The 24559-nt window shown below is 36.5% G+C and overlaps 1 protein-coding gene across 4 annotated transcripts in view; it reads left to right on the plus strand.

Annotated features, from left to right (window-relative positions):
• Nucleotides 1–24559, plus strand: part of XIRP2 (xin actin binding repeat containing 2) — a 434256-nt gene that overhangs the window by 330457 nt on the left and 79240 nt on the right. The window lies entirely within an intron of this gene.

Raw genomic sequence — 24559 nt, forward strand, 5'->3', positions numbered from 1 at the left:
AACTAAAGTGTCATAGTGTTGGGCTAGAAGAGATACAGGAGATCATCCAGTCCAGTCGCCTCATAGGTCTGGGGTTTGTAGCTTGACATCCAGCTGAGTTGCCATAAGCTCTCGGAGTATTACTGGAATAGGATTAAAGAATCAGGTCCTTAAATGTTTAGCTGTCTTAAGAAAAGTGCTGCCAATTAGATCTGCCAGCTCTAATTATAGCAGCTGCAACCTTAAATAGTGGAGACTTAGATTTTGTCTTAAAGACCTAATACATTTGATATTGTTTCAGGTAGATCTCTTTTCCTCTTTCCATTAATTATGTTGGGTAAAGTCTAGAGATCCCTGTGCATGACCCAATTATGGCCTGTTGTGACATAATTTTGATGTTTGTTATTGAAGTGATTTTTGTAGACTTACAGTAGGTAATCTGTTAGGAGATTAAGACACTAACTGAGAGTGGAAAGCAAAACCTAATTTAGAATTATATAAGAAATAAATTTCAATAACTCCTATAGAACAACACAAGTATTTTTAAACCAATTAAATATTTGGTCACTAATGAACTAAAAAGTTTTAAATTTTTCATATTCAAGGTATAGGGTAAGAAGTAAAATATTTGCCTAAATTACACACATACACACACAAAGCAGAATTTTAAAAGAAAAATACAATTGGACTAAATTTAGGAATACATGATAAGTGAATGACAGGTTGACCTAATGGTGTTCTCTTTGGTCTGACCTATGATTTCATAGTTATGGAGAGCCTTTAATGTGAAAACTCCTTTTACTGGTGCTAATGTAGTGGCGTTCTGGTAAATACTTAATATTCCACACTCAAGAAGAACCCCAAACACTTTAAAGTTTGATCTGCGTCAGTAACATTTTCTACAGTACTTTCTTAAATTTAGACAATCGTCAAAACAAAAATTCAGGTCCTTATTTGTAGCCTTTACAGATTTCTAAATTGTAAATGACCACACTGAAAAATTTAACAAGACATTCAGGAGAGCCAGGAGTTCATTTGAACTGGCTCCAGTATACTTCTCTCCCTCTTCTCTACAGGTTCTAGTCATAAAGAATTTCCTGGGTCACTGAGAGATGAAGAAGAATCCCAGATTCATGTAGTTCCTATGTATCAAGGATAAAGATTAAGCAGTCTTCCACTACTGTCAAGCTGCCTCTCTCTGAGTCTATCCCAGAAGGAACTAGGAGGTCCCAAACACTGTTTCTGATTTAGTATCTGACCTACTTCTTCGCCCACACAAATGATTTTTGTCTCCATTTATTCATCATACTGTTTTTTTTTTTGACATGAAACTAGATATAAAAAGGAGTGTGAGGGGGTCACAGATAGGCACATTTTCATTCCAATGTTTGGAATTATATAGGAACAATTTCACTCTTCACTGTAAAAAAATTTTAATGATTCCAACAGTATTCACTCAACATTTGTGAAAAGATGTTAAGCAAAAGCCAGACAAGTCTTTTGAGAGGGAAATGGACAAGGAGGACGAAGAGAAGGAAAACAATTGTTTTTTGCCAATTTTAAACCTATAAACTGTGGTTACTTATGTTCACAATGATGTTTTCCTTTAGGGATAGGCACTACTTTTCCTTTCCCTGAGGTTGTTATGTGTATATTTCATCTATATTAACAAGCTCAATCCAAATGTGTACTTTGCCTGCTACTTCAGAGGCATGTTTTTTTCCAATTTGCAGTAAGTAGATGATAAAGTTCATGTAATACCTCTTCTCTCTTCTTCTTTCTGTGCCTGTGTTTCTTCCATACACAGGCACACATACAGGAACACATAGCACACCTGAAGAGAAATACTTTGCAGCAAGTATTTAAATGCCACTGCAGGGGACAGCTGGGTTGTTCAGTGGTTTGAGAGCCAGGCCTAGAGACAGGAGGTTCTAGGTTCAAATTTGGCCTCAGACACTTCCTAGCTGTATGACCCTGGGCAAGTCACTTAACTCTCATTGCCTCGCCCTTACTGCTCTTCTGCCTTAGAACCAATGTCTTGGAATCAATACCAAGACAGAAGGTAAGGGTTTTAAAACATAAATAAATAAGTAAAAAATAAATGCCACTGAAGTGTATTCCATGTTTAAAAATAGACATGGTTGAAAGCCAGAAGGCATGTCTGATTTCAATAATTTATAGGCCAGGAGAGAAATTTAATAAATGCTTTGATAGTATAATTTAAAATCTTTGATTGAGCAATCTATGGGGGACAAAACTTAATTGACATGATGCCGTCTTTTAAAAAAATTGTTTTTTCCCCTCATGAAAACAGTCAAGTTGCACTTCGAAATTTAATTAAATTGTAATTTGTTTCTTCCTCCTCATCCTGAAGTCAATTTCCCTTCTTCATTAGAATTGTAGTCTTGGTCATCCCTTGCAATAGGAAGACTTATATCATAGGATTAGAAACCTGGTACAAAAATGTCATTTTATAGAACTTTGGATACATTAGACAAAAGCAAATGACCTTGGTATAGCTGTTAGGACCATGTCCTTTAGTGTATCTTCACCTTCTCATCAGTTTAACACCACCTCTAGACTACAAGGCATAGAAGAAATTAGAGCAGTTTTCTTTTCTGATCTTTACCACCCATTTCCTGCTAATTCTGCTGATACTGAGTATATCTATATCTATTTGTGAAATAAAACTGACTGAAACGTTTTCTTGAGGAAAAAAGAACAAAGACTGAAAGGACAGCAACAAACTCAAGCAGTTGGAGGAGTAACAGAAAGAACGTTTGGTTTCCTTAAAAAATTCTTTAGAGGAATCAGCAAATTAAAGGGAAACTGCATTTCACAGATTTCCAGACCTCAAGGGATAGTTCTCTTACCTGAGTGAATGCATAATTCATGTCCAATAGATCCTTTGGACATTAGTTTATGGTAAGAAATATTGGAAATAATGTCACCATATACTTATGAGGCCAAGTGGTATATTGGATACAAGATTGGCCTTGGAGTCAGAAAGTCTTGGATTCAGCTTCCTCCCTCTGACATACTAGTTTTTTTTTTAAATAATCACAATTTGCTTTACCTCTCATTGCACCACACAATTCTCTAAAACAATAAGTTATAGATCTATATTGAGGATGGGAGTTTCCACAAAGAGAATCATAATTCTGAAACAAACTCACACATAGGAGCATACATGTACAAACACACATACACACTGAAAAACACAGGAAACATACTTATTTCTAATAAGGTGATTCTGGTCCCTTCGAAATGGTGCCGAGAAACATGTTTGTTTTGATCCTTTGCCTAAAATTGAAGCCCTATCTAGTGACGTTGGGGTTCATTTGGAAGCAAACATTTACAAAACCCTTTGTTTAACTTCCCAGGAGATTCTAGCCTTTTTTTTTAATTTCTTACTTTTCAAATCTTATAAAAATAGAACCATTTAGGGAAAAGGAAATCTGATCTGGAGATTCATTAAAGCTGAAAATAAAAAGGGGTGATTCATTTTTCAAATATTCCAGGAACTTTAATTTGTTCATCTCTCTTGCTAAATGAACTCCCTCCTCTCTCTCTCTCTCTCTCTCTCTCTCTCTCTCTCTCTCTCTCTCTCTCTCTCTCTCTCTCTCTCTCTCTCTCTCTCTCTCTCTCTCTCTCTCTCTCTCTCTCTCTCTCTCTCTCTCTCTCTCTCTCTCTCTCTCTCTCTCTCTCTCTCTTCCATCTACTGTCTTGTTATCAGAAAGCTATCATTTTTCATTGCTGTTTTTTTGGGCAGGACTTTATATGTGTCCTGGTCTCACATTTTCTTAATTGCATGCAGAAAAATATCCATTTTGCCTAGTGAGGCAATAGCTTTAGATGTGTCAGATTGCTCAGATGTAAAAAATTGCCAAATTGCTCAAGGCATAAATGTGACCTGAAATAAAAATAATCTTAAAACAGTTTATTTTGGGATGTTACTTTGGTAGTCAAAGATCTGGTGGCATCATCCTGATAGGTCTGCAGACATCAACATGTGTGCCTCTGAGGAGGGATCTAAAATTGGCTCTTACCAACATAGAAAACCCAAATGACATGACACTAAGAACTTGACTTGTTTTTCAATCAATCCATCAACAAGTATTTTTAAAGCATCCATTACATTCTAATACTGCACTAGGCGCTGGGGATAAAAATTCAGAGAATGAAATAATAGCTAATGGAGGAGTTTACATTCTAACAGGAAGGACAACAAGTACCTGTATAAGCTTATATGTGAAAAGTACTTAAGCAGACAAGTAGAAAGAGGCATTTCAGGTATGTCTAGAAGAAAGAAAGGGATTACTTAAGGAAAAAGTAAGGAAGGAGTGAATTCTAGGCACTGGTCGGAGCCAGTTCAAACCTATCAAATAAATGAGAAATGAGTGTGTTGTGAGAGGAACAAAAAGATTGTCAGTTTGTTTGAATCATAGAATACAAGCCTATAAAAGGAGGCTGAGAAGATAGGTTGAGGTCAGATTATTATGACCTTCAGAAGCTTAACAAAGTTTACATTTCAAATAAATTTTCATTGTTATATTTTATATCACCCACTTTTCTTAATGTCTTCTTTCTACCAGAGAACCATCCCTTATAACTAAGAGTAAGAAAAAAGGAAAAAAACACAGCACATCGAATCAATCCATAAAAAATATCTAACATTATCTATACTATTCTACACCTTGATCCCCCACATCTATAAACAAATGGAAGACAGATGTCATCTCATATTTTTTCTTTGAGGCCAAGTTTATTCATAATTTCACAGCATTTGGTTTTGATTGTTTTGTTGTGATTTAATTTGAATTAATTCAGTTTACATGTATCTTTCTGTGTTTTCTGAATTAGTCAAACTCATTTTTAATAGCATAGCAATATTCCATTACAGTAATATGTAGAACTTGTTTAAGTCAACAAGAATTTTAAATACAGATATTGACCTTATGGATGGCTTCTATCAAAATAGTAAAATTTGATTTTTCTTTGCATTATTTTTGTTCTGCAAAATTCCGGACCCAAGAAGTGTGATGAAATATAGTTATACTGCACTTTATGAAAAAGATGTCCCTATTAACATACTATAAAATGAATTATAATAAATTGAATTATCTAGCCCCATTGATTTGCATTATAATATTAGTGATGCTTTATCAATGTTCCTGATTTACAGTCAATTAGTGGTGTGGACCTAACAATTCAGTTTTAAATTTCTCTACCTGGAAGCTTTTCTGTCCAATAGTTAACAGTCTGTAAATAAGTACAGTGATTAAATGCACTAGGAGAACTAGTTAATCCATTTGTAAATTTCAGAGTCACTTTCTGAATTATCTATTTTGTATGCTCAGATTTTGAATGTGGATTTTGAGGGTCATACCTATGGAAGTGTTAGGTACAAAAAGATGCATAATGAAAGTCAAAATTTTTATGGTCCTCAGTTTCTATAAAATGAAAAGAAATGATCTTTTATAAGCTCTTCCCTCTTTCAATCTATGATCCTGTGAGGTAGTGAGGTAAGAGCAGGAACTTGGTTTGAAGTTTTGGTTTCATAACTATGTTCTGTTTGACCTTTGGCAAGTCATTTAATTTCTCTGGGTCTCAATTTCCTCAGTATTAAGGGTTTGAACTTGATGATCTCAAAAGTATGTATATATTTCTTTTCTTCTACTTCCCATTGAACTTGTTTGTGACATTATCTATGTGTAACATTTCAATGGATATCTCAATGTAGATGATTCCCAAATCTCCTACTCTAGAACCTATCCTTTTTCTACTGCCTTAAACTGGCATTTAGAATGATAAATCTACTAGCTTCACCTGGATTTCCCATAGACACCTCAAAATCAATTCCTAAAACCAGAAGTCTTAATATCAGCTAGGATCATTGCCATTCTTTGTTGCTATGTGGGCACTGAGTCAAGCAAACTGCCTCTCCTTTTCTTACTTCATATGGTTATATCTTGTTGATTCCAGCTCTGCAAGATCCCTTTCTCCTTTTCAGTTCTTGTGAAAACATACCAGTTGAGGTCATTCTTCTTGCCCAAGCTATTGCAGTAGTCCTTTAACTCAAATATTTGACACCAGTTTCTTCCTAGCAATCCAATCCTGAATATTGCTTCTAAGAAGAAATAATCATTGAAAGAAGAAATAGTCCAAATAGTCACTAAAATCATTTTTGGAGGATAGGTTGGAGAAGGAAGACCCTGGAAGTAGTAGAAACCAATTAGAAGTCTAATGCCATAGTCCAAGAGAGAGGTAAAAAAGGGCTGAATTAGGATAGAAATTGTGTGAGGGAAGCAACAGGGATGGTATGAGAACAGGGTTGGGCAACTATTTGGATCTAGAGATGGGGGGAAAAAGAATCTAGGGGTGACTCCAAGTTGTGAATCTGGGTAATGGGAAGAATGGCGATGAACTTAAAGATAATAGGAAATATGTAGGAAGGAAAGGTTGAGTAGAAGGATTTCTGTCAGTTCTAATTTGTACATATACAATTGGAGACACCTATCTTCTTCTTGTTCAGTTGTTTCAGTCATGTCCAAATCTTTGTGAACCTATATGAGGTTTTCTTAGCAAAGACACTATTGCAGTTTGCCATGTCTTTCTTCAGTTTATTTTATATATGAAGAACTGAGGCAAGCAGGGTTAAGTGACTTGTACAGAGTCATCCTCCTAGTAAATGTCTGAGGCCATATTTGAACTGAAAAAGTCTTCCTGACATTGGGCCCAGCACCCTATCCATTCCATATTTACCTTAGGCAGTAGGACTTAATCTTATTAAAGTAGCTCCGAGTTTGTCATATCTTTGCTCACAAGAAATTGACTGTTATTTTCTGATTAATTCTAAACTCCTGTACCCAGTATTCAAAGACCTTCCATGGTTTGACCCCAACTTTTATTGACCTATATTCCTCTTTATATAGCCTAAATTATAGTATACTAGTCTATGTACTTTTTCCTCAAATTCCCTCAAATCCTTTCATTATTTATTTCTTTCCTTTCCCCCAATTTTATTTGTCCAATATTTTCCCAGTTTTCAAGAATCATCTCAGATGTCATGTCATTGACAAAACTTTTCCTGATCTCCCCATCCAGGAATGATGTTGATTTTCTTACACATGTGATTCTTTTCTTATTATACTTTCTCAGAATATATTGTACCATAGCTACTTATGTGCATCTACTTATCATCCCTTATTATAAATTTTGTGATCAGGGGTATGATGTTTTATTCATTTTTATGAGGAAGGACAGAAGGGATGTTCAGTGATTCAATGGCAACCTATCTTCTCTTGATCCTGCCTCACTCCACCACAGAATTTTCTCAGCTTTGTGGCATTTGATACAAATATATTTTTTATGAAAGTATTTACATGACAATCAATCAATGAACAAGAATTTAAGTAAAATACCATGTGCTAAGCACTGTGCTATGTAATATTTATTGGGAAAAGGAAATAGGGAATTGGAAAACAGTGAATAAAGGGAGGGGTAGTTTTGTAGCAGGGTATGGAGGAGAGAAGGGGAGAGAGGGAATATTGCTTGGTGAGGCAAGGGAGGGAGATGCCCCCTGCTGAGAGGAAGCAGCAGGGGTCCAATGAGGTCTCTTTGTCCTGGACTGACTGAAACTGAAGTTAAGCTCCCTCTATGACCAGAAAAGATAGTCCACTTATCTGACTGCAAATTCAAATAATATAAAGTTTAATAATCCAGTTGGAATTGGAGTTTTTCCTTAGCTTCAGAGTATAGGGCCAGGTCCTAGAGGCTGGCTGAGGGTTTTCCCACTTCCATCTCCTCTATATCAGTCCAGTTTTGTATACTTCAGAATCTTAGCAGTAGATAGAAAGTAAACAAGAACAGATCTAACCTTCAAAAGTGACTGGGCCTCAACAAGCTCCTCTCTCCTCCAACCCCCAGAAGCCAGTTCCCACATGGCAGGCAGGCAGTGCTAGTCACAAGACCCCACTGCCACTCCCACTTGGCCCCTTCCCCCACAAACTGTCAGTCTAATTTCCTTTCCACAGCTACATGTTAAAATATAATTTAAAAAAGCAAAATTGGTGCCTGCCTTTAAGGATTTTGCATGCTAGCAGGAGATACAACATAGACATGCAAAATACATACAGAGTAAATGGAAGGTAACTTTGGCAGGGTCTAAGGAAAAAAGGACTTCAACACCTGCAAGCACCAGAAAAGTCCTCTTGGAAAGTATGATGCTTGAGCTGACTCTTAAAAGTAGCCAGAATACTAAGAAGTAGAGATGAAGAAAGTAAACATTTCCAGCAGTGGGGATACTCTAACTAATATGACAGAAACCAGTCTGGTTATATCTTTCTTTATCCAAGAGGTATGAAAGAAAAAAAAAAGATCACTCATCTCAGAGACTAAGAAATGTTCATTCTTAGTCAGATGACTCTCTCTTAGCTAATACCTACTTCCATTCATTGACTCATCATCCAGGGAATCCATCCATTATATATCATAGATACTTAATACTTGTTTGTTGAAATCAATGAAATCACCCCCCATCCAAAACCTGACATTCAATTTATACATAGTTATTTGCAGGTTATTTCCTCTATCTGTAGACTGAGAGGTCCTTTAGGGAAGGAAGCAGTTTTCACCTTTATATGCTCAGTGTTTAGCACAGTGCCTAGAACACAAGAAGTACTTAATAGATTTGTTGATTTGAGGTTGACTTGTACTTATTTATTAATATTTCCATAATTAAATGAATCTATGATCCCATCCATGTAAGTATTATCTGTTGCACCTGGAATTTTAGCCAATAATCAAAATGAGGCCATTTCTCTCACTATAACATCAATTATTAATAGGCACATATGATCTATTAATAAAGGATAGGTCATTAGCACATGCCTCTGAGAAGAAAGACCAGAACAGAAAGTTCATAGAGACTTATACTGAATTATATCTTCCTTCTGAATGACCTGGCAGTACATCCTTTGGACCTCCTCTGGATGTCCTTCCTAATTGGTAGATATTTTAATGATTAGGACTTGGAGATCTCAACTACTTTCCCATTACTTCATCATCGGAAAGAAAAAGATTTCTCCTCAAGTGAGTGGATCCCTAGAGATTCACTAAGCTAGAGAAATATGACAGACCCAGCCTCCTCTAATATTTTGAGAAATGGGATGTCAACTGGTTTATGAAACCCAGATTCCTCTAGCAATCTTTGACTAGAAAAATAGAAGGTGCCTCAATCAGATTTTCACTCTGGCTATTCCCCCTATTGTAGACCAGATCACCCCAAATTTGGATGAGACATCTAGCAAGAACAAAAGGGCAGGAGCTTTTGGAGGCCTTTGAAGACCTTTAGGAAGCTAGATTCTTGTTTATAGATAAAGAAAGAAGAGAGGCCTCTGTCCTGCCTTCATAAAAGACAAGGATCCCTACCCAGTTAAATGCCTTAAGGACCTGGGAATATGCCAGGTCAAGCTACCTTAACTTGAGAACTGAAATACTTGATCCTCAGAGTTTGGAGTTTGAGAAAATGAATGAATTCACATAGAAATATTGCTAATAGATAACATAATCCAGCATTAATTTCCCTCATTCTGGAGCACTATAATTCATGACCTAACCATGTCTCTTCATCTCATGTGATTCTTGCTCACAACTTTCTGTAAATTCTCTATAAGGGGTTCAGATTTCCAGTGATCATTTTCTAGACATCAATCAATAAGCATTTATTAAATGCTTAGTATGAGACTGACACTGTGTTCTCAATATTGAAGGGTCACCAATAGAACATATTACCTGTCCATAACTTTTTCACTCCTGCTCACTTCTTGTCCAGCCTACTTCTTTTATATATAAACAGTTCTTTCATATCCTTTTTTTTTAACTTCATTTGTTCACTCTTCTTTGCTAATAAAATGTTGGAAGTCATTGACACTCCAACACAGCTTGCCTTTGCCTTTTGGGAGAACAAAAGGATATGATGGACCTAGCTTGTAGTGACTGCTGAGAGGTGATTGTTAAATTTTCAATATGAGCACTTATACCTTGCTAATAAGCAAATGTTACAAATTATGGCTCGATTTATTATTTTATTGATTTCTAACAAGACATTGGTGGAAAAATTAAATAATGTAGTTTAAGCTTAAAAATATGTCACACATTTTTGGAGAACAAGTTGCTAAATAGTTACAAGCAAATCTCAAAGTGAACCATAGTGTTAACTCTTCGGGACTGGAAGATTCCATTATATTGCAGCCATACAGAATCAATGAAAGAATATTGATGTGTAAAAAGATGGGGACTTGAGTTTAAGAAGTAGTTTGTGGTCAATAAAACTACTACATAGTTTCCCACAGGCAAACCCACTGATCCAACTGCATACTGCTCTGTATTATTTCCTTCCCCTCTTCCTTTTTGACCAAAATTCTGCTACCAAACTTATATCCCTTTTTTGCTTCTCTGATCAAGACTGCTTGTCTTTGAATCTTAATAAATCTTCAAGGCTCAGGAATATGACATTTTTCTATTTTACAATCAAGGATTCATGTTATTGATATTACCAATTTATCTGCTTTTTCTTCCATTTTTTTTTCAGTCTATTCTGATCGCTCTACCGGAGTTTTTAGCCTTGCTCCCTTGCTAAATATGCAATTTCAGGCAGGTATCAGATAATATCCATCCAGTGGTATCATTGCTTACTCCAGTGCTTGAAATAGTGAAAGATTTTATCATGACCTTAATTGAGATACAGAAATAAATTCTTTTATTAGGAAGAAGCTTCCAAAGGGACATTTTCTGCCAAACTTTTGCCTTTTCTTATATCCTCTGTATCTTCACTCTGGCCAATTTGTGAAGTATCCTGTAAGTCACTATGAATGCTGTTCTTTGTCTCTTTCTCCCTGTCTGCCCATTCTCCCTTTCCTCTACTCTCCCCCTCCCCACCTCTCTCTTTCTCTTTCTCTCTCTCCCCCTAATCCCCCACTACCTCTTTCTCTTCTTTATTTCCAGAAGTATAAAATAAAAGAAGTATTTGGTAACTTATTCTTTATCAACCTTAAATGATTAAAATCACATATGCTAAAAGATGGAAGAAAAATCCTTTTGAATTTAGATCTGATGAAGAAGCATAAGTGTATTGATTAAGAACAAGCCTAGCTAAGTTGGTTTTAGGGTAATGGTTTTCCTGGGCTAAAGCAATTTAAAAACTGTCTAAGTAAAGGAAGTGAAGAAAAGGGATTACTACCTGCACCAATGGATAGAGTGCTAACAAGAATAAAAGCATAGATTCTCTAAGTATTAATTTTGTTATGTATTAAAATAAGATGAAATATGATTGCCATAGTAAGCCCTGATGTATATTTTTAAAAGGATGTTGGAAAAAATTGGAAAGTAAAGAAGAAATCAAATGCTATAAAATATGAAAAATGTATGGTCAAGTACTTTAATTGTGATAATTAAGTTTTTGTTATTCATTCTATATCTCAACATAAAACAAAAATGTTAATTGCACCAAACCCTGCAATACTAAACAGTCTTCTAAATGGAATGCACAGGCCCTCAAAGCCATTTAATCTAATAATTCACAAATGAAAATCTAAGTGGATGAAGAACTGTTCATTATCCAGATAATCATATATACAGTTAGGTAAATAATTTATTGTATGTCTCCATCCTTATATAGAAATGAGGCAGACATTGCAGATGCAAAATGAGCTGGGTTCAGAAGTAAATCTAGGATTATATTTAGAAAATATGTAGCACTTTCAAGAATCTTATGTTCTTTTTCCAGTAACAAACAAACAAAATATATAATGAATCTTTATTTTATATTTTAAAATTAATTAATTCCATTAATAATAAAACACTAAAGTTTCCCAATTAGTCAAATTTCTTATAACCCAAAGGAAAATGGAGAAGCATATATAGCGGGAATAAGCAGACTGATGGATTTGGAGGCAGAAGGTCTGTGCTCAGATTTCAGCTTTGCCAGTTACTATCTCTCTGTGTGGTTTTGGACAAATTACTTATCCCTTCTGGGTGTCAGTTTCCTCATCTATAAAATATGGGGTTTAGATCAGTGGCTAGTGATGGGCCTTCTAGCTCTAGATCTATGAGTATCTGAATGTTGGTTAGATAGATTTGACTCGGAGGATTTTTGGATGGACATGGACAAAATATTATGAGACATGGAACACTGAAGTGTGCATTCATGTAAGAAAGTGCCCATATCCTTATGCTCTTTGTGTTTAGTATAATGCCTTGGACAATAAAGGTGCTTATTAAATCTTATAGAATGAATCAGTGAAACCAAAGATGTGCTCAAATGGTTTCTTTGCAGTTTGAGTATCTAGGACAGTCTTCATGTTTTACAATCTCTCTTGCTTCAATGTGTTTATCACAGTCAGCATTTGAGCCCTGGCACACTGACCTTGCTTTTTAATGTTCAATATCTCCCACATCCCTGCGAAAGCATTATTTGTTCTTCGTGGGCAGCTAGGTAGTTCAGTTGATAGAAAGCCAGCCCTGGGGGTAAGAGATTCTGTGTTCAGATTTGGTCTTGGATACTTTCTAGCTGTGTGATCCTAGGCAATTCATTTAACTACAATTAGAAAGCCCTTACCACTTCTCCAACTTGGCACCAATACTTTGTATCGGTAACATGTATTTTTTTGTTTGTTTCTTTGCTTTTTAAATGTTGCTTGTTCTTGATGTGAGATTACTCTAGATTTCCTGGAACATTTTCTTTTCTGCTTCCACCCTATTTGGTGAAGCACACCATCCAAACTAATACCATTCATCAACCAATAATTTATTATCTTTTGTTGTTGTTAATGACTTTTTAAATTTTACTCTGTAATGGAAAAGCACTAGTAATCAGGATTTAGTTGTTGTTCAGTCATTTTCAGTTGTATCTGACTCTTTGTGATCCCATTTGAAGTTTTCTTGCCCCAAAGATATCAGAATGGTTTTTCTTTCCTTCTCCAGTTCATTTTATATTTGAAGAAACTGAGGAAAACAGGGTTAAATGACTTACCCAGAGTCATACAGCTAGTATCTGGGGCTAGATTTGAATTCAGCTAAGGTCTTATGATTCCAGGTCAGGTACTCTATCCACTGTGCCACTTAGCTGCCCCAATTTAGTATCTATTCCACATCTAATGATAATGTATAATTCTGATCTCATTTATTTCTTTACTTATCTATCCATCTGTTTATTGAAATTTTTAGAATGGAGTTATTTCACCAATTTATGTGAGAGATTTCTACCAAGAATGTGCTATGGCACTAAGATATTGTGACTTTCCCAGGTTTACATAATCAATATATACCCCAGAAGAAAACTTGAACCTGTATCTTCCTGACTTTGATACCAACTTACTAACCATTAAATTGTTTCTTTTTCACCTTTGCTTCTAGGTATTCATAGGAAATAAGGCAAATAGATATGTCTGAACCCATAGGTAGAGTGTCTCTAGAACTGGTTGGTATTCAGCATCCATGGCTTCAAGGATTCTGCTTTTCTGCTGTACTGTCATTCCTGTCATCATAATAACTATCTCTTTCCCTTCTCACTCTCCTTTTGGTAAGGCAGCAAATAATCTTTAGCTTTGTCTTATATGCTTACTCAGGAAACTCTTCCCTTGTGTTTACTTGCATAGTAACCTCAAAAGGTAGCCATTACATCCCAGGAAAATGTTAATTTTTCTCTGGTTAAACTTTGTTTATGTTCCTAGTTTTAACTACAATCTGATATATACTGCATGTTCATAATCAGAGACTGTTTTGAGACCTAGTGATTATTCCATAATGATGGTTGTTTTAAAATTTTAAAGTATTTCATAAATCATATGAATTTTAATAACACTATAGACAATGGAGAAATAGTGATGATAGCAGTGATAAGATGAAGGGGTGTGGCTTCTGTGCCTGAAAAAGGCTTTATGTAGCTGACTTGTGCCCACTGAAGGGAAGGGAATGGCTGAGGGGTTGGTAGTAAATGAAGGTAGAGCAGATGGAATATGGATCTTCTGTGTATTGCTCACCTCCCCATCATTATTCTAATTCTTGCCAGTCTGTAAAAGGAAGCATGGTTGGAGGACAGACGGGAATGGGAGACAAGCCAGGAACTGAGATAGAAAACATACAGAGTCTTAGCATGGGGTTAGGAGCTCGGCATGCCTCTGATCTCATTATGCCCTGGTTTAGAAAGCACTTCCCACTTTATGCTCTTTATGCCTCCCAATTGCCTGCCATGGAAGCTACTTTGAATGATCTTTGATCTCACTGACTCACTGATTTATGCAATAAAATTGATTCTGTACCTGTTATGTATAAGACACGAATAGCCTAAGTCAGTGATGGCAAACCTATGGCATGGGTGCCAAAGATGACATGCAGAGCACTCACTGTAGGCACTTGGCTGTTCCCCACCCCCAGTTCCTTGCTAGAAAGGCAAGGGACTTGGTGGAGCTAGTTCCTTCCCCTTCTCCACCTAGCCTGAAAACATTTTTTTTCACATCCCCCGCCCCTCCACCCAGCTACCCAATGGGAGTACACAGACAGTAAGGTGGGCAGCTCACAGGCAGCAGAGCTAGAGGGGAGCAGAGCTCTCCAGCCACTCCCCACCACTCTCTACTTGCTGAGGACATTCCTCACTTTACCTGTCCCTTTGCCCAGCAGCCCAATGGGAGTGCTTTCTCTCTCCCCTGCATTGGGTAATGGGGGAGAGGCAGGGAGCACCCAGCACTTTGTGGGGAGGGGCATGGCACAAGATCTGGGGGTGGGGAGGCAGGCACAGAACTCCATCACTAAAAGTTTCTCCATCACTGATCTAAGCCTTAGGATCAAGGATTCAGATATCCACATAACAGTTTAAAGTCTAAATAAAGTGCATTTTTAGAACAATATTCAAAGCCCATACACATTCTAGAACTTGCATATTTTTACAGTGTTATTTCAAAGAATTTTTCTTCATGTTGTTTATGTCCCAGACAAAATGAACTATTCTAATTTTGTCCTCACTTTCTCATTTTCAAGATGTTCATGACTGGAATCTCTTTTTCTAGATCAGGGCACTCTTGCTTCTATGAAGCCTTCTCTGAATCCTGACATCTTTTACCTTTCCTATTTTTGAAATTTTGATATTGTCACTTAATTAGTTCACTTTTATACAGTCCTCTTCCCTAAAATCTCTTGCCCACTTATCCTAATGCCACTCATCCCTTTTCAAATGCCCAACTCTTGTTTATATTCCACATCAACTTTCATTGCTTCTACTCATAAACTATTAAATCTTACCAGATGAAGTCATACAAACATGTGAATGGGTTTAATCACCACAAAGCCCTAATGCAGTAAGGCAAATCTTTTACTTTCATCTGATAGACTCCCAATCACACTTTCAATAGTTTCTCCTTCAAACTTTCTCATATCATACCACCTATACCATTCATTAACTCCTCCATCTCAGTAGAGATCTCAATTTCATTCTATTCTCTTTTCTCTTTTGTTCTAATTTCAGAGGAAGAGTTTGTTCTTTTCCTTATTAGAACCAAAACTTCTTTTTGTTCCCTTGATTTTATTTCCTACTTTCTCTTTCAGAAACTTACCCTTTAATTATTCCCCTCTCTCACTACAATTTTTAATTTATCTTTATTCACCAGCTTCTTCCTTACTCCCTAAAATATCCCTTGATCTCTCCCATCCTTAAAACCTTTATTTGATCCTGCCATCTCCTCAAGCTGCCAATTTTTCTTTTCTCCCTTTCATTACAGAACTCTTACCAAAACAAATAAACAAAAATGTTTATACTCATTGCTTTACTTTTTCAATTCTTAGTGACTTTTCAGTTTCTAGAAAACAGGCTTCCAAACCTCTACCCCTCAACATCCAAGATTACCAACAGTCTCCTAACTATTAATCTACTTTCTCAGTTTTCATCATTCTTTCCTTTTCTTCAGCTTTAGACTCTGGGTTTTCATACTCTGCTCTCTGTGCTTCTTCTCATATTGGTCTGCCTGTTTCTTCTTGATTTCTTTCATAGTATTATTCAGATTTCTTCTGGTATATCCAAGGTTCTGTTCTGAGTAATTGCACTGGACACTAAATTCTCTTTGTTAAACCATCAACTCTGTGGGTTCAATTACCACCTCCCTACATAGGACAAGCGCATCTATAAATAAAACCTTAGTCTCCTGAGTACAGTCCCACATTACCAGTTGTCTATTAAACATCTTCAACTAGATGTCTCTTAATTATTTCAAATTCAACATATTTAAAACAGAACTCATTATCTTTTCCCTAAACACCTACTCCTCTTCCTAACTTTTAATAAAAGCTTGCTGAATTCAATCCAATAACTATTCTGGGTATAAGCAATCTCTCCATTCAGTTTCTTAGAGCACTTTGCATGCACCTCTCCCTCATGCTACTTTCTCCTTTGAATCAGAAAATCAGAATCCTTCATATAGCTAGCTATCTTATCCCTTACTAGGTCTTGAGTTCCTTGAGGATGGAAACCATCTGACTTCATATTTATTTGCCTAGTGCTTATTCCAATACCTTGCATATAATAAGTGGTTTAGTAAATATATGTTGAATCTATCTACAATAAATTAATCTTTCCAGATCTTTGTGTCTAGAGTTCTGAGCTCTAGTGTCCTCTTTACACCAGGCTGCTTGACATTTATGCTTCATTTGTTTCTCTTTCAACTCAAAGGGATATATCTCAAACTCTATTCATCCTCTGCTCCCCAAATTTATTCTCATTTTTTATTTCTCTGCTTCCATAAATAGTACCATGATACTTCCTAATCATTTTCATTGAATCCTTAGATTCAACATTAACTTGTCTATCTCTGTCTCCTTAGCTCTTCCTTGATCCCCATTTCCAGTAGTTCACCAAGGCCCAGGGATTCTTCCTTCTCAATGCATCTTGTATTTATTCCTTTCTTTTCATTTATATCACTATAGCTGAGGCCTTGATCACCTCATGTCTAGATTTTTCACAATAGCCTCCTCTTAGGTTTCCCTGCCTAAAGCTGTGTGCCTAGTCAATTCAGCCTGCATATTTATTCATCCCAAAGCACTGCATTAAGCATGTGCTTTTCTCTCAGAAGTCATTTAGGACGTCTTGTTGCTGAGAGGATCAAATCCTAACTCCTTAGACTTACATTCAAAGCCCTTCACAATCTCATTCTGCCTCATCCTGCTGGTCTTTTTTCTTGGTATGAGCCAGGTATTTCAGTTGAAATGGTATTTTCTTAATATTCAGATCATGGCTTCCATTTACAAGTCCCCAACACTTTCTTTTACGATGATTCATTCCCCTCCTTGTTTCTACTTAATGTGTAATTGGAAATCTTGTGCCTTTGAACTACATTTCCCAGAAGCTCACTGACTTCCTGTCATTGTGGGCTGGTGTAGACAGGGAATAAATTGGGGGGAGTTCTGTGTCTAGGCCTCTTTCCTTGCTGTTGAACAGGTAGATTAGCCATGGGCACAGGGTTTTATTTTATTACTTTTTTATTTTGTTACTTCTAGTGATTATTAATAAATCTTATAACATATAATATTGAAATTATTGCATATTAATTTTAATTTCTAAATTAATTTAATCAATAAATCTAATTTATACTCTAAAATTTGGCCTAAAGCCTATGTCTTCAAACTACTTCAGCTGAAAATGATTTCTCCCTCTTCTGGACTTCTCTTACTTCTAAAGGGTCCTAATACTAATTCATAATCACAATAACAATGATACTACTACTACTACCAATACTAGTAGCGAATGAAGTGTTCTGGCAGGACCAGCACCTCTCTTATGAGTACTCACTGACCCCTTTTCAGGGTTGCTTATATTCCTTTGGTGTCCACCATTCCTCCAACTCTCGCTTGTGGCTACAAGAAGCATTCACAGTGTCTATACCCTGTCTTAGAAGATGAACTAAACCAACTGAAGGGAACCAACAGACCTCAAACCAGTTACTAAGTTAAGGGGCATCTTCCCCAAGGATGTGAAGACTGGCCCTAATGGAATGGACAGAGGAGAATAATGTGTTCCAATGGCCATGGAGGAGACTGAAACTGACATTGTGAGTTACCTAGAGCTCGGTCAGATATTGAAGGTGTCAAAGTCAATTACTGCATAGTGGGCCATCACAAGCCATCCTCCTTGCTACTGGACTTCAATAACTAGAAGAGAAAATGAGGCTCATGACTTTGGGCAACTCTGGTAACAAAGGCTGAGAAAGAACAACTACTGCCGATAATGCTGACGACTCACGTGTATAGAATGAGTGCCTCCGTCAAATCCCTGTTATCATACCTGTGCTACTCTGGAGGAGTCTCTGATCTTTAGTTTCCAGGTACAACACGAGGAGGTTTGAGCTGGATGAACTCTGAGGTCTCTTCCAGCTTTAGACCTAGGGTCCTCTGCATACATTCCCTTCTCTCTCGGAGAGAGTTATCTTAGAAAGAGCTCACTGTGCTAATCCTTTACAAATTCATTTGTACTCGAGGTACACGTGAATGTTATAAAAGTGTCATATGAGAGTTATGTGAATAGTGTACAGCCTTTATGACAGAGTTCCCATTGGGAATTAAGAGGAAAGAAGATTCCACATCTAAATTGAAGTAAGATGACTCAGGGTCTTGAAAAACAGTCAGAAGAACTGAAAATTGGAGCAGTATACTTCAAGGAGTCATTTTATTCCTTAAGCAGTGAGTGACGTCATATGAGACTGGTATTTCTGGCCCCGATTCCAATGGATATATCAGATCAGGGAGAAAGTTGAAGCAGGGAGAGGATCTTGAATACTACTGAAGCCATCTGAGCATGAGCAATGGTAGCCATAGGAATGGAAGCAAAGTGGATATCTGGATTAAAAAACTTGAATGAAGCATTAAGAAAATTTTGTGACTGATTTCCATATTGGAAAAAAAATGTAGTACATCAAAGATGCCACTGAAATTTCTTATCTGAGAAACTGTGAGAATGGTAGTTCTTATACAGAAATTAGAAAGCTAGGATAGCTGTACCAGGGGATTGAGAGTGTCAATCAACCACCAGTATTTATTAAACACATGCCATATCAAGCACTGCCTAGGCCATGGAGATACCAAGACAAAAATTACAGTCACTAGACCTCCTACAGGGAAAAAACCAATACAGCCATAGATATGCATAAACTTTATATACAAAATTAATACAAGCTAATACTTGGGAAGTCACTAGAACCTAGGGGTGGGTGGCATGGATCAAGAAAGGCTTCGTGTAGGAGGGGATGTCTAAATTTTTTTAAAGAAAACTGGAGGTTTTAAGAAAGAGATTTAAGGGGGCATCATATTCTGGGTATGGAGGACATCCAATACAAAGTTACAAAACTACGATCACATGAGATAATATTTGTAAAAAGTGCTTTGAACATAAGTGCTTTTGAAATGCTTACACTTTTCCCTTCCCTTCCACTAGCAGATACAGAATTATATGCAAAGAACAGGAAGAAGGAAAGTTTGGCTGGACCATAACATGTGAAGTGAAAAAAATGTATACAACTCTGTAAAATGTATGTTGGAGTCTTGCGAATGGTTTTAAATGCCAGAGGAATTTGTACTCATTCCAAAGAATGGTGGGCCACATGATTTTATTGAGCAAGGGAGTAACATACTTAAGTGTGTGCTTTAGAAAAATCACTTTGGCAGATGTGTGGAGAACAGACTGATGAAGCGGAAAACTTGAGGCAAAGAGCCTAATTAGGAAAGATACTGCAGTAGTACAGGTGTGATTTGATGAGGACCTGAACTAAGGTTTTGACTATGGAAGAAGAGAGAAAGCGACAGATGTGACAGATGTTTTAGAAGTAGAATAAATTAGCTGACCAATAAAAAAGATGTGATGGGTGAAAGAAAAGTGAATTTTTGAGGATGACACTGAGGTTGGGATGCTGAGTGACTAGAAGAATGGGGATTCCCTTGACAAAAACAGAGAAATTCAAAAAGTAGGTTTGGAAGGAAAATGAGTTTTGCTTTGGAAATATTGAGTTGAGGTCATGATAGGTCATCCAGCAGTGTTACTTGAAAAATAAAGCAGAAAGGGTACATAAGCTTAATTTTCCAAAACAACCTGAATTTTCCAACATGAAGAGCTTCATGATGAGTTGTTCAGTCATGTCTGACTCTTCATGATCCTTTTGGTGGTTTTGTTGAGAAAGACACTGGAGGGGTTTGCCATTTCCTTCTCCAGTTCATTTTAAAGATGAGGAAAGTGAGGCAAACATGGGTAAGGGACTTGCCCACAGTCACACAGCTAGTATCTGGTTGAGCCAGTTCTTAACTTAGGAAATTAAATCTTCCTGATTCCAGCAGTAGCACTCATTTCACTGCACCACCTGGCCAATCCAGCCTGAATAAGATGTTAGACATTTTACTCAGTCCCTTCATTCTTGCTGATGGGAACTGCAAGGATCTATCTCCTTTCTTTGGCAGACATACAACTGAAGAACAGATCCTGAGTTCTCTAACTTGTATTTGTAAATGCTTTAAAATCAATTGGAAAGTCCCGGGTAGTGGATTAGGGAGGATATGAGCAATACCAATTTCCAGGGTCCTCAGAGTAAAATATAATTTATTTCTTTGCCTCCCTGTTTATTTAGGGGCTTTTCCAAGCAGGAATAAACAAAAGCAGTGTGGCCTCAGAGTGGGTTCAAGTGTTGCCTCGGAAACATGATGTCTTTATGACTCTGAGCAAATCACTGAACTTCTGAGGAACCTAGTCAACTCTCTGAAATGTTTAATATCCAATCTGGATTGGTAGAGGGAGTTTTTCTGAAACCACAGATCCAGACCAAAGGCATAAAACCAACCCCCAAACCAATTTCTGTTAGATTCACATGGCTACTTTTTTTCCTTCCTCACAGAAATACAACTGAGACTTGAAAGCTAGTTGGGTTCATGTTGTTGGCATGAACCAGGTTTTTTGGGGGGGTGATGTGGGGGTGAAGCAGTGGGACTTTTCCTATCAGCTTTCCATTGCTTTATAATAGTGAGAGGAATTCTGGCAAAAAATGTAAAATCTGGCAAAATGCCCAAAGTTGTCTCATTTCACTTTGTAAGCAAACATTTTTGCAAGCTTCTAATTTTTACCTACTCATTTGGCACCCTGTTGAGCTTTTTTGGTAATGATTTGGAATTCATTGTAGGAGGATCACAGGTTCAAAAACAAGGGCTTTATTTTTGCCATTTCATGGAATCTCTAATCCTGTCTTTTGTCTACTACATTAATAACTTCCATTGCATCGATTGAAATAATTTATTCCTTTAAAAAGGGGGAGGATTAAAGAGGGTTAAAAAATAGCAACACCAATCATAAAATAAACATAAGATTTGTTTTTATTATTTCAGTAAATTAAATGTTATTGAGTTTACTCTAACAGCTTGTCTGATTGGGTTCTCCATTGAGAAATTTAGAATCTTGGAAATTTAGCTCCAATAGCAGTCTAAATTTAAATTTTAATCCTAAAAGATTTTGGAAAGATCCCTTTTTTGCTTTACATTAGCTGCATAACAGAGAGTTCAGAGAATAATAGCTCCTCTGGTATACGAGCTTGTCAAGCCTTTTTCAGGACTGCTTTCCTTGCTTTGGTATCCACCTGCCATCCAGCTCTCATCTGTGGCTCCAAGAAACTGGAGCTTACACAGTGGCCACACCAGTAAGCTTAGCAGGTGGGCTAAATCAGGTAAAAGGCAACTGACAGGCCTTAAAGTGAGTAGTGCGTTAGTGGAGTGTCTACCCCAGGCATGCAAAGACTTTCAAGGCAGAAGGTGTGGATGAGAACAATTTGTTTCAATGGCCATGAAGGTGGAGGAAGCAGGTTCTATGGAGTACTAAGAGTTTGGTTAGATAGTTAAGAATCTAAATCATCTACTGGATCCTGAACCATTGCTAGTCATCTTGACTTTTGTCTTGTCTCTGGACTTTGATGACTGAAAGAGATAGTGAGGCTTGACTATTTTGTGCAACTGTGACTCATTTGAATCTAATTTACTTCCAAGTCAAGATATCATTCCATGATGTCATTTGGGTTCTCTTTGGACAACAATCAACCAGCTGGATAATAAATGAATATCCAATGAACAGAAATCATTTGTCTTGATACTTGCTCTCCAATTCAGGGACTTCTTGTGTAGTATTTGAGCAGACCTTATCTTCTAAACCCAGAATGTTAAAATGCATTTATGCTACTCTTACACATTTAAAAGAAAAGCTGAATTTGGCAAAGGAACAGATCTTTGAAAAGAATCTACCCATTCCTTCTGAAAGGACATAACAAAATGAATTGACAATGGTATTATAATAACTAGAAAGAGAAAAGGATCCTGAGTTGTCTATCACTGGTGGAAAACCTACCATTTTAATCATCCTTATAGCTTGATTATTTGAATGATTGCAAATGTGCATAATGATGGTATAGGCAATTCATTATTTTTGAGTGGAGGGTAGAATAAATGTAGATATTGCTGGTATTTCCCCATTTGCTTAAGGAAAATAAATATCTGCACCTAAAAAGGTGCATAGCCTAGAAACCATTTTGTGAACTTGTAACATTATGTGGGTTGGTGCTTAGTTTCAAGGTTAAAATATATACAAAGATTTATGATACAAACTTCTTGGTGATTCACAAGTATCATTTTAAACTATTTTTAAGATAGCATTTAAATCAGAGGAAAGGCTTGATTTTTGCCTTTTGTGGAAGAAACAACTGCAGGAAAAACTCTTAATTCCCAAACTAATACTAACTGTGTTATTCTTACAGTATTAGGTTTTGAGAAAAAGGGGGGGAAGGGAGCATATCAGATTTTAAAATTTACTGAGTAAATAATATTAAGGAAGCCAAGACTCACTAACAATATGTTGTTCCCTTAGCTAAAAAGATATATTAAATTTCTTTCACTCTTGGGCTTCTCTTTATTGCAGTTATGTTATTATTGTTCTGACATCATTTCCCTTTTTAAGTAATGAGCACATTACTTTAGCATGTAGAGTGTATTTAGATAGTTTTCTTGGTGACCAAGAAGGAGAGAGCTGGTCCATTACAAGACTTGCTGTATCCCGAGTATTCTTTTTGATACATCAAATTTTTTGAGTTCAAATTATAATCATGTTTGTTACTAACTCATCAAGTCTCTGGCAAAATGTTAACAGCAATATTGAATTCCAACTATAATTACCAGGAGTAATAATCTGACATGGGTTGTCCTAGTTGAAGTAATTGAACTCAATGATGTATAAGAAAGTGAATAAAGCATTGGACTTAGAATCAGAAAAAATCAGGTTCATTTGCTTAGTCAAAAGCTTACTAGCTGGGTGAACCCGGAAAAGTCACATTTCCAACCTATGCCTCAGTTTTCTCACATGCAAAATGAGAGGGTTGGTTAGAGCTTGGTAAGAGGATTAGTGTCTAGGATTCCTTCTTATGATCTTTTGAACACTTATTTTCTGATAATTTATGAATAGATATTGAGTGAATTTTAATTCTTTGGTAGTTGTGTTATCCATTTTTGAAGTTATTAGTTCATTTGGGGCATAATAATGAAGATGCTTTTAATGAAGACACCATCCTAAAGATGTTAACTTATTTCTAAAGGGGAACCTTATGCTGCCTAGGTATAGTTTATTTAACAAGAGATCAGGACAAATAGATTGAATAATTTAAACTTTATTCTCTGTTCTCTTTGATTGTTTAGCTTTTCTAAATATTGTCAGTAAGACAGAGAGGGAAATGAGTATATGTTTTGTGGTACTCTTTGTTTATTTATTTTTTGGTTTGTTTCCCCTCCTGTATCAAGTTCAAAAGAAGAAAAACATCCAAGATGTTTGTAGACGCAGCAGGGAAAGCATTTTAAACAAAAGCTGAAGTGTAGGTGCCCTAAAATAAGCCTAGGTAACTCTAGATGAATTGTTTCTCAAAGTCATAAAGCATATTAATATTTTGCATTTGACAAGTCATTATCTTCTTGCTATTTGGAAGAATGTATTTGTGAAAAGTATATATTTCAGAAGATACCTCTACCCCAACACAGACATCATGGGAAAAGAAGGATTATATGACAGGGCTGCAGAAGATTCTTTGTGTTCTTAACAAGGTTAATTGGAACTTTTTCATTCAAAACTGATTATCCCTTAAAAAGGAACTTCACTCCCAAATACCATCAAGTCTGACATGGGATTTGAAATTCAGAAAGTTTAATTTTTTGGGTCAATCTCTCAAGGGGGAAGCTGAGAAGCTGACCATAGAGATTCTAGCAAGACTGAGGGTAAATTAGGAGTAATCCCATCAAATCAAAAGCGGTAAGTAGTGGATGGAAAAGTGTGTGTGTGTGTGTGTGTGTGTGTGTGATTCCCAATAGATGTATTTAGGACTTTCTTTGGAGAATTCTTTCTTTCTGAGGGTCAAAATAGCAATTTCTATAGCACTTCATTGGTTTTCTTCAACCCAAGTCAAAGGCCACATTATTCCTTATGCTTTTGGGATCCCTATCAGAAATTCCACCATTCCCTTGACACTTTATATTAGCTGGCAAG

This window comes from Monodelphis domestica, chromosome 4, assembly GCF_027887165.1.
Source record: "Monodelphis domestica isolate mMonDom1 chromosome 4, mMonDom1.pri, whole genome shotgun sequence".
Classification (NCBI taxonomy): domain Eukaryota; kingdom Metazoa; phylum Chordata; class Mammalia; order Didelphimorphia; family Didelphidae; genus Monodelphis; species Monodelphis domestica.